Source organism: Drosophila simulans, chromosome X (assembly GCF_016746395.2).
Source record: "Drosophila simulans strain w501 chromosome X, Prin_Dsim_3.1, whole genome shotgun sequence".
NCBI lineage: Eukaryota > Metazoa > Arthropoda > Insecta > Diptera > Drosophilidae > Drosophila > Drosophila simulans.
The window spans coordinates 14,307,502-14,318,390 of NC_052525.2; the positions used below are offsets into that span (position 1 = coordinate 14,307,502).

The following is a 10,889-nucleotide window of genomic DNA, read 5'->3' on the forward strand; positions in this document are numbered from 1 at the left end:
AAAGAAGCGTTCAGTAGTATATATTTTCAATATATTTTTCAACAAAAATATGATTTTTAAAATCTATTTCGCTGTTTTCCCTCTGACGATTCCGCCTTGTCAGCGGAAACCCGCAATCCATTCAAAATAAATCCATTCACATTAGCTCCATTCATTAGCCGAGTCAAAGAGTTGAACCACGCTGTGAAACCTGCGACCTCTGGGGGCATTATCAGGTGCAATTGCCCCTCCATTGAACTGTATGGAAAAACAGCACGAAGACCGAAATGAATAAATGCGAGGGGTGAGCAAGATGCTTTTTTTTTTTTTGCATTTTCGCCAGCGGAGCGGCGCAGCTTGTTGTTCCGCTGCGAATGCAAATATATTTTTCCATGTTGCCGGCTTCCGACAACCAGGCCAAAAGTTAGGCTAAAAAGCCGACTTAAAGCTTGACATTGCACTGAAAAAAAAATTGGTACACCAAAATATCATTTATTTTATAATTTCATAAGGAGATGATAACGTATATTGTAAAATATTATCATTTTCAAGATATTAGACAGTGATAGCATTGGAAATATTGGTCCAAATATGGAATGTCATACCTTTTTAAGCTCGCTGTAAAATCCCAAATAAGAAGACTTTACTCGTTGAGTTTTTGTAAGAAACTGCTTTTATTTGGAAATATCTTCGGTTTAAATAGGTGACATGAGAATCGCATCTTAAAGTAAATGGCCTACGCAGAGGCCTAAGTAAATAGTCCCCGCCTTATCGAGGTCCCACGCTCGGGCACATCTGCCTATCTTGAGCGGCGAGGACCTTATCTGTGGTCTCCCACTAAGGGACTATTTTAGGAGGCGGGGAACGATCTCAAGTGACTGACTCATGTAGTGTGCACTTAAATTACATGTTTTTGAGCAATGCACCCATGTCGCCTTAGATAACAAAATCCTAAATATAATTTATCGCTCTCGATTCATTTACATAAGATATGAACGGAGCCCAAAATTGTAAGTCTTTAAATATATTCGTGTTCATGTGTGAACATTCTGCCAAAGGGCCAGCAAAGCTGAGATGTACATTAGTATATTAGTTGCATTTATAACAGTAGTGGACTGTATTTATTTGATATATGTTCATTTATTTTGCAACTAAGATTTCAATGGGCCTAGTTTTTCTGGCTTTTAATTTTATTGGATTACAATTATGGTTTATATTATTTTTAATTCAACAATTTGTACTCAATTAACTTATTTTAAACATTTTGCTTTTTCTATGTAGAAGTACATTTTCTATTAAACAACGATATAGTGGACTGTATAATTTTATTTGTTATATTATTTTATTGTTTATTTACTATTGATATTTATAGTACTGGCAACGGACCTGCAAAGGTTATTGCTTGCATTCTTTGTTGCACAGCACATTTCCGTATGAAATATATTATTAATACTATCATTAGTATTAAAGCAATAATTAATCCAGCATGTCCGGAAATATGATGGAAATGTAAATCTTTCAATTTTTGATGGTTCTCTTTCATAAATTTAATTTCATTATTCAATCGTTCAAATTCCTCAGTATGATTTAATATTGATAGTTTCAGCGGATCCCAAATAATCTTCGGCACTTCACTAACTTCTCCTATATAAGGTGTTGATAATAATTCTTCACTTTCGGACTGAATGTTATGGTGGGCAACTAGAATTTTATCGTCGGTTCTTGCCGTACAATATGGCGCAATGCTTAAAACTCCTTGCTGAGGCAAATCAAACAATTCAATTTGAGAGCCAGTACATTGCAGACGGACTTTTGAATTCGCAGGAACCTTAAACAACCAACTACTTTTCTTTTCTAACTCTACCCAGTAACTTTTAGAGTCGACTACTGTTTTATAGATGCAGTTCGCCGCTTTATCTGGCTTTAGAGGCTGAATCTCACATGCATTATCATTCGCTGAATTCCAGGGCCAACTTCCTTTGCATATTCTCTTATTTAATTGCCATTTCTGACATTGATTTAATGTGGCTTCCGTCATTATGTGATAGGAATCTATCTCAAAATTATAAATTAAATATTCGGACGTTGTATGCACCATTATTATCCGATCTTCATTTCGAATTGGCACCGGAATAAGCCTGAACAATTTGGATGGATGCCTGCTAAACAGAGGCACCTTTGCACTAATGATCAATTTATCGTCGATGAATAAACCCCTGGCTGTTAACAGTGTATACACCTCCTTAAGTTCCGTACCTGACCGTTTTCCTGGAATTACTAGGTTCTCCGAAAGACTCTGCTGAATTTTGGCAATTTCTTTTTTAAGCTGATTTGGCCTGAGAATATTTGTATTTAGCCTACCGTGATTAATATCAATCAACAGGCTTATAATGCCTGCTTGAATTTTTTCGCCTTCTTCAATCAATGAGTGTAGCTGTTTCGTAATCATAAAGAATTTTATTGATTCCTTATAAACATAATAATTTTCTTTAAGAACTTCTGTCATGTTCTCAATTCTTATTTGCATACTTCTAAAATTGGAGTTAACATCTTCTGTTGTTCTCTTTAATAGATTAGAAGTTGAATCAACCACAGATGTTTGTTTTTGAATTAGTTTATCAAGGTTGTTCTGGTTATCTAACAAATTCTTCATATTTTCTTCTAATTGCTCTCTATCATCTTCATCCATTATACCAAATAAAATATGATACAAGGAACCCATAAATTCGAAAGGAGCACGCTTGCTTCTAGATCTAGACTGCATCATAAACAATTTATTGTTTTCTTCAAGTTCCGATAACTGACTTTGCATATTATCTAAGACTAGACTACATTGCTCTTCAAAGCTATGAAGTCTTTCGCAAACTTTCCTCCTACTTTGTATAAGCGCATTACCCTTTGTTAACATTTTAAAATATGGATCCATTTTATAATAGATAACCAAATTCCAAGAAGTACTCACAATCTCAACATCTCCTAGCGGGTCTAGATATATTGCTGAGGTTTTATTTATTTTGTCTATAGAATATCTTGGTGTTATATCTTTAGGTAATGCGCTAGAAACTTGACAACTTAACACAAACAACAACATTGCCATAATGATTCCGATCTTGGACATTCCCGATGTCGCTCTAGTTCGTCTTTTTGGCTCTTGGTCAGCCTCATTTTTGTCAACAGACTTTATTCCTTCCAAGGGACAAATTTTAGTAATGGGTCTAGTGATATATCCTTCCTGCATCTTTACTTTAGCCACTCGGACCTTATCATCATTCCCCTTATGCACCTTTTCCACCTTTCCTAAAGGCCATCTTGCAGGATGACAATTCTCATCCTTTAATAAAACTATTTGCCCTTCTTCTATATTAGGAATTTCCTTTTTCCATTTATTCCTTTGCTGGAGCGTATGCAAATATTCACTTTTCCACTTAACCCAGAAATCTTTCTTCATTTTTTGGATAAGTCTCCACCTATCCAAATTTCCGATTTTTTCATCTTCCATTGGTTCGACTATTTCTAAAGGTGGTCTTCCAATTAAAAAATGACCTGGTGTTAAAACTTCTTGTTGGTCCTTCTCACTAACTATAGTGTATAATGGCCTTGAATTTAAGCATGCTTCTATTTGACATAAAAGAGTTGACATTTCTTCGTAAGTCAAAATAGTGTCGCCGATTATACGCTTTAAATGGTATTTCATTGACTTAACTCCAGCTTCCCAAATACCTCCGAAGTGAGGTCCTGCCGGGGGAATAAAATGCCAATCAATCCTGTCCTTTTCAAGCTGCGCTGCAATCGTTATATTTTCTTGTATTGCATTAAATAACTCTTGATCTAATTTTCTTGCAGCTCCTACAAAATTTGTTCCGTTGTCTGAATAGATATTGGAACATTTTCCCCGTCTAGCAATAAATCTTCTGAGTGCTGCTAAAAATGCGTCTGAAGTTAGATCGCTTACCATTTCTAAGTGTATGGCTTTGGTGGCCATGCAAACGAATACAGCAACGTATCCTTTAAATGTTTTTTGGCCACGATTTTTTGAACATTTAACATAATAAGGACCTGCGTAATCTATTCCAGTATTAAGAAACGGGAATGTCATCGTCACTCTATATTTTGGCAAGTTACCCATTATTTGCTGAGCTGTATTTTGTTTATACCTTGCACACGTTACACATTCTCTTAAATACTTTTTCAACGAATTTTTCAACCCGAAAATCCAATACTTTCTTTGGATATAGTTTCGCATTAGGTTTATCCCTCCATGCAATGTTTCCTTATGAGCATTTTTTATTAATAAGCTTGTTAGGTGGCATTTTTCTAAAATGATTGGATGTTTAACATTAAATTCTGCATTGGAATTTTGCAATCTTCCTCCAACTCTTAGAACCCCATCCTTGTCCAAAAATGGATTCAATGACAATATTTTATTATTTGTCTTGATTTCCTTTTTGATTTTAAGGCACTTTATCTCTTGCCTAAACTGGTATTCTTGTTGTTTCTTAATAACAACTGTTTCCGCTATTCTTATCTCCTTTACTGAAATAATTGATGAATAGGCTTTATTTCTTGTTTTCATCTGCACGAATCTATTTATGTATGCTATTATACGTATAAGTTTTTCTATACTGGAATACCTTTCTATTAATTCGTAAATAGGATCATCTATTTTGTCATTTAATACCGTATTTATTAAGACAGGTTCTTCTACAGACTGCTGCCGAGGCCAAAGTTCTTTTGGGTCTGCTAGCCATTTCGGACCTTTCCACCAAAAATCACAGTTGATCAACTGGTTAGAATCCACTCCCCTGGATGCTAAATCTGCTGGATTATCCTCTGACTTAACATGATTCCATTCAGTATTTTTTAATTTCCGAATGTCATCCGTTCTTCTTTTTATAAATTTGATCTTACTTTGACCACTGTTAATCCATGCTAAGGTAATCGTGGAATCACTCCAAGCATAGATCTCCATTATATTGTCAATTGATCCTTTTAGTCTTTGGATTAATTCACTAAGCAGGTGAGCTGCACACAGCTCGAGTTTGGGAATTGTCTTCCTATTTTTTATAGGGTTAACTCTACTTTTGCTAGCTATTATATTAACATGAGGTCCTACTTTAGCATAGACTACTGCAGCATATGCTTTTTCGGAGGCGTCCGCAAATCCGTGAATCTGAATGACTGAAGAACTGTTTGAATTAATCCACCTTGGGATTCGAATATTCTCTAACAATAATAAATTTTCTTTATATTTTTCCCAATAATTTTTATCTTCTATGGATAATTCCTGATCCCATTCACTTTTATTTATCCAAAGTTTTTGAATAAAAAGTTTTCCTGAAACCGTGACTGGTGCCAACCATCCTAACGGATCAAATATTTTTGCTAGCGTTGATAACACAACGCGCTTATTTATATTTTTTGATTCATCATTACAATTTACGCTGAACTTAAATAAATCATTTTGAGGTTCCCATTTTAGTCCTAAAGTTTTAACACATTCATTTTCGATAATATTGAGAACCTTATTGTCCCCTGTGTCCTCCACAGTGGTTAATATTTTGGAATTGTTGGAAATCCATTTCCTTAAGTTGAATCCAACTTTCTGCAATTCATGGAGAATTAATGTTATTAATTTATTAGCTTCTTCTACCGAATCAGCTCCAGTCATTAGGTCATCCATATAGAAATCATTCCTAATTATTGCACTAATAACTTGGTTTTTACATTTATCTGCAATATCTACCAGAACCCTGGTAGCCAAATATGGTGCAGATGCAGTTCCGTAAGTGACTGTGGTTAATTTATATGTTTTAATTTTTTCTTTTGGAGAATTTCTCCATAAAATATATTGATATTTTTGATCATCATTATCTATTTTAATTTGTCGGTACATCTTTTCAATGTCTGCCGAAACAACAAATTCCCATTTTCTCCATTTAATAATAATGTCAAAAATATCTTTTTGAACTCGTGGCCCAACCCACATTATGTCGTTCAAACTTTTGTTATTCGTAGTTTTTGCTGAAGCATCAAAAACTACTCTCAATTTGGTCGTAAGGCTTGAATCTCTAATCACTGCCTGGTGCGGTAAAAAATATTTGCCTTCATCACTCACTTCAATCATGTGTCCTAAATCCATGTATTCATTCATGAATTTAGTGTAGTCAACCTTAAGTTTTTCATTTCTTTTTAGTTTTTTCTCCAGATTCATGTAACGAGCTATCGCTTGTTTCTTTGAATCTCCTAAGGTGACATCCTCCTTGAATGGAATTGACACAATGTATCGCCCATCTGAATCTTTTTTTGTCGTTTTGATAAATTTATTTTCACAGATTTCAGACTCGATATCATCTTTTTCTTCTTCTTCCACTTCCCAGTAGCGATCTAACTCTTTTATTTCTATTGTTGTGGCTACAATGGTTTCTTTTCCTTTGGATTTTTTACATCCAGAAACTATCCACCCGAAATCAGTTTTTTGCCCAAGGAGACCGTCTATTTTTATAACTCCATTTTGCAGAATGTGAGTATATACGTCTGCTCCAATGATTAGATCAATGCGACCCGGTTTATTAAAATCGGGGTCGGCTAATTTAAAGTTCTTCCATTTTTTCTGATCAACATTAATCGTGTTGACTGGAAGTGCCTTCATAAGTTTTGGGAGAATAATTGCTTCAATTTCTAAATTTTTCGGAGAATTTCTTATCGAAATAACCGCTTTGTGCTTGGAGATACACGTTCCTGTGGAAGATACTCCACTTATTTCAGTATGAGACCGAAATTTTTTCAATTTTAGAATCTGTGCAGACTCTTCTGAAATAATTGTGCTTTGAGAGCCACTATCAATCAATGCTCTTAATTGTTCAAAGCCTCCATACCTCGACTTTACTTGAATCAAGGCCGTGGCCAACAAGGCTTGACCTGTTGTTCTACACGTATTCACTTTTTCTGGATTATGACCTGCAAAGTGAAGTAACGTGTGGTGAGGTTTACGACAAGTCGAACAAAGCTGCTCGCTTATACATTTTTTACCAAACGGATGCCTCAGACATCTTAGGCAAATCCCATTTTTTCTTACCCAGTCAGACCGTTCTGCTGGATTCATTATTTTAAATTTATGGCATTGAATTAAATAATGCCCTGGTAGTTTGCAATATGCACAATTGTCACTATAATTTTTATTCTTGTTATTATTAATCATTTTCTTTACAGGTTTTACTTCCTGTGAGAATGATGATATAGAATTGAGCCTTTGCTCTAAAAAGTCCATGACATCAGAAAGTGCCTGTATTTCTTTTGTCTTTTTAACATGGCTTTCATATAAATTGAGTGATTCTTTATTGAATTTCCGAAGAATTATGTGAGCGAAAATTGCATCCACATCTTCTGGTAATTGTGCCTTTAATTTTATAATATAAATTGACTCGTTAATCGTGTCAATAAATGTCTTTATTTGCTTATTGGATTCTAAATTTAAATTTGGCATATCCATAAGCCTATTCATATGATCTGAGAATATGTTTCTTTTATTCTCATATCGCTTGGTCAAAAACTCCCAAGTGGCTTCATAATTTTCTCCAGAGCCGAGCAGTAAATGAGTAACCACATTTCTGGCTTCTCCTTTTAATGCTGACTTTAGATAATTAAATTTGAGAGAAGGACTGAGATCCTCTCTCACATGTATGAGCTCTGTAAAGAGTTCATTAAAAAGATCCCATTCTTTGGAATCACCAAAGAAAGTGGGAATCTGTATTTTAGGCAGGGTTGGTAACTCCTCCGCCTTAACAACCGTCGACATTTCAGCTTTATTTATTGTGCCACTGAGTCGACTATTAATGGCTGTAAGAATATTTTGTTTGTCAAATTCAAGTTCGCTAATTTCTTCTTCGAATAGCGAGCTCTCAAAATGACTATTCACCTGTTCAATCAGGTTATCTATTTTATGCCATAAAAATTCAATTTTATTTTTCCTTATTTTAAGGAAATCTGGACTACTGTCTATTAGTTTAGACGTATCTTCTAGATATACTCGAAATTGGCCAACATTATTTCGAAATGCCTGCTCTACTTTTAGAGCGTTGTTTTGTGCTATACCCTCTTTTTCAGGGTGACCACACATTTCAAGGTTTAATGTAGGGGGAGGGTTTGATTTAGGGACAGTGTTTGATTTAGGGAAAGTGTTTTCTACCGACTCGCCCTTAATTTTTTCATTTTTATTTTTAATTTTTTCTAACACCATCATTATTAAATCATACTGCTTCGCGTTAAAATATTCATGATCGACAACGCCGATCTTTAACAAATTGCTATGATTAGCAATGAAACATTTTTGAAGCTCATTTAATTTTAGAATTTCTACATCTGTTAATGTTGGTTTTACTTCCAACTTTCTAATTTCCAAAATAATTTCGGACTGCTTCTTAAGGAATTGAATAGTCTTTTCTGACATCATTTTGAAAATTTTTTGTAATTTCTTAATATATATAGTACGTGTATATGTATTTTATATGTATTTATATATATATGTGTGTTTGGATAAACAGAAATTCTTGTTTTGACTTAGCTGATGTCGTTGTTGTTGCTGCTGCAGTTGCTGCTGTTGTTGCTGCTGTTGCTACTGCTGTTGCTGCTTCTGCTGCTGCTGTTGTTGCTGCTTCTGCTGCTGGTAGAGGCTCCTTTGATGTTTAAAGATGATTTTTTTTTTTTTTTTTTTTATTTGGCACGTTTTATTATTTTTGTAGTCCAGTCAGATTTTTTGTTTTTTAGCCATTTATTTTGGCATTTATGCTCTTTTGGCATATACACTGCACTCTATTTATGAGCTGATTTAATGCTATTAGAGCATTTATAAGGCACTGTTTTCAGGCACTTTTTATTTAATTTATGCTCTTATGGCATATACACTGCACTCTATTTATGAGCTGATTTAATGCTATTAGAGCATTTATAAGGCACTTTTGTTATGCACTTTTTAATTTCACAATTGCTGATGTATGGCCTCAAGCACGCCTTACCACAATTTATAATGGTACACAAAGCAACCTTTAGCTATAGACTATAAGGTGCTTGTTTTAAAACATAAAAGATTCTTTTGTATCTTTTTGCTTTTTATATTTATACTCTGTTCCTTACCTTTGGTAGGGGGAAACAAGAGTCACTTATTTTTGCTACCTTTAGCTGTAAGATGCTTAAAGGAGCTGGCCTTTCTCTGAGTTCCTTACCTTTGGTAGGGGGAAACTGCAGAGTCGATTAAAGGCTCGATTGACCAAATGTAAAATCCCAAATAAGAAGACTTTACTCGTTGAGTTTTTGTAAGAAACTGCTTTTATTTGGAAATATCTTCGGTTTAAATAGGTGACATGAGAATCGCATCTTAAAGTAAATGGCCTACGCAGAGGCCTAAGTAAATAGTCCCCGCCTTATCGAGGTCCCACGCTCGGGCACATCTGCCTATCTTGAGCGGCGAGGACCTTATCTGTGGTCTCCCACTAAGGGACTATTTTAGGAGGCGGGGAACGATCTCAAGTGACTGACTCATGTAGTGTGCACTTAAATTACATGTTTTTGAGCAATGCACCCATGTCGCCTTAGATAACAAAATCCTAAATATAATTTATCGCTCTCGATTCATTTACATAAGATATGAACGGAGCCCAAAATTGTAAGTCTTTAAATATATTCGTGTTCATGTGTGAACACTCGCAATTTAATTCCAAATCGAACTGTGTTCAAAAAAGGCAATTTGATTTTTAAAAATTTTTTGCTCATTTTTGCCTTAAAAAAAGAGTAAGAAAAATTACAAAAATATTAATTTACCGTAGACTTCAAAAAAACGATAAGGATCATTAGCATTGGTAATAAGCTGCACAAAACACATTTCGTTTTAGTTCTATGACAATTTTTACCTAAGTTGTGTACGTTTTTCCAAGTTTTAAAAGCGGTTGGGTTGAAAATTCTAAATACTCCAAAAATTGTTTTAAGTGCCGCATTTCGTGGGGGCAAAAGTGGCGAGGTTTGAAATGGAGCAGCCAGAAAAAGGAAAAGGGGATCGTGGGGCCTGAGAAGCCGCCGGTTGCGGGCAACTTTCATTTTCGTTCAGATGACTGTAAAATTTTGGACGGTCATTGCTTTGCAGCATAAATATTTATGCGTTGCACTTGAGAGCGCTGCAATTGGAATTGAATTCGGAATCGGGGCCTTAATGTTGGGCCCACAGTGCTTCCACACATGGAGATGGAATCTAGTTGGGCATGTGGCTCAGATTTATGGCCGTCTTCCGCGACCCAAGTGCAACATAAAAAAAAAAAAATGGTGAAGAAAACACTGATATCTATGGCAAAAAGCAGTGCCTGCTGCAATTAGCCAAGCACACAACGCCTTGCTGTGTACTGCATTTTGTTAACAAATGATTTTAGCCGGCCAAAATGCATTATTCAATTGGGAATTATTTATTATACCTCTACGCACCGTTAGCTTCTGTGATTGCTCGCCTTTAATGTGTGTGGCTAATTGCAATCATCATCGGCTGTAACCGAAATCGTTAATGAAATTGTTAAAATGCCATTAATTTGCCAAAGGGTGATCATGATCGTATTATGGCATTGGCATTAACGCACCTAACCGCATCGAATTACTTAGATCCGCTGGAAAATATACGTTCCGATGGGGAAAATGAGGAACTGCATTGGTTATCTGGTTGCGTAACACTTCCTTGCACATTTCGGAGGACTGATATGCTGGCAGTACATGTCTTACATAATCGAATAAAATCGGAACTAAAATGTTTTCAATCATTTGATCGATTTTGAGGAGTTCCTTTAGGGAAACTATTCTCCATTTGAAATTTAAGTAATACATACGTATATTTAACTTTATACCTTTTAAATTGATTGTATTCCTCTACTGCCATGTTC

The 10,889-nt window shown here is 35.2% G+C and overlaps 1 protein-coding gene across 5 annotated transcripts in view; it reads left to right on the forward strand.

Annotated features, from left to right (window-relative positions):
• LOC6725966 (flotillin-2) overlaps nt 1–10,889 on the forward strand; it is a 101,242-nt gene that overhangs the window by 43,293 nt on the left and 47,060 nt on the right. The gene's annotated exons all lie outside the window — the stretch shown is intronic.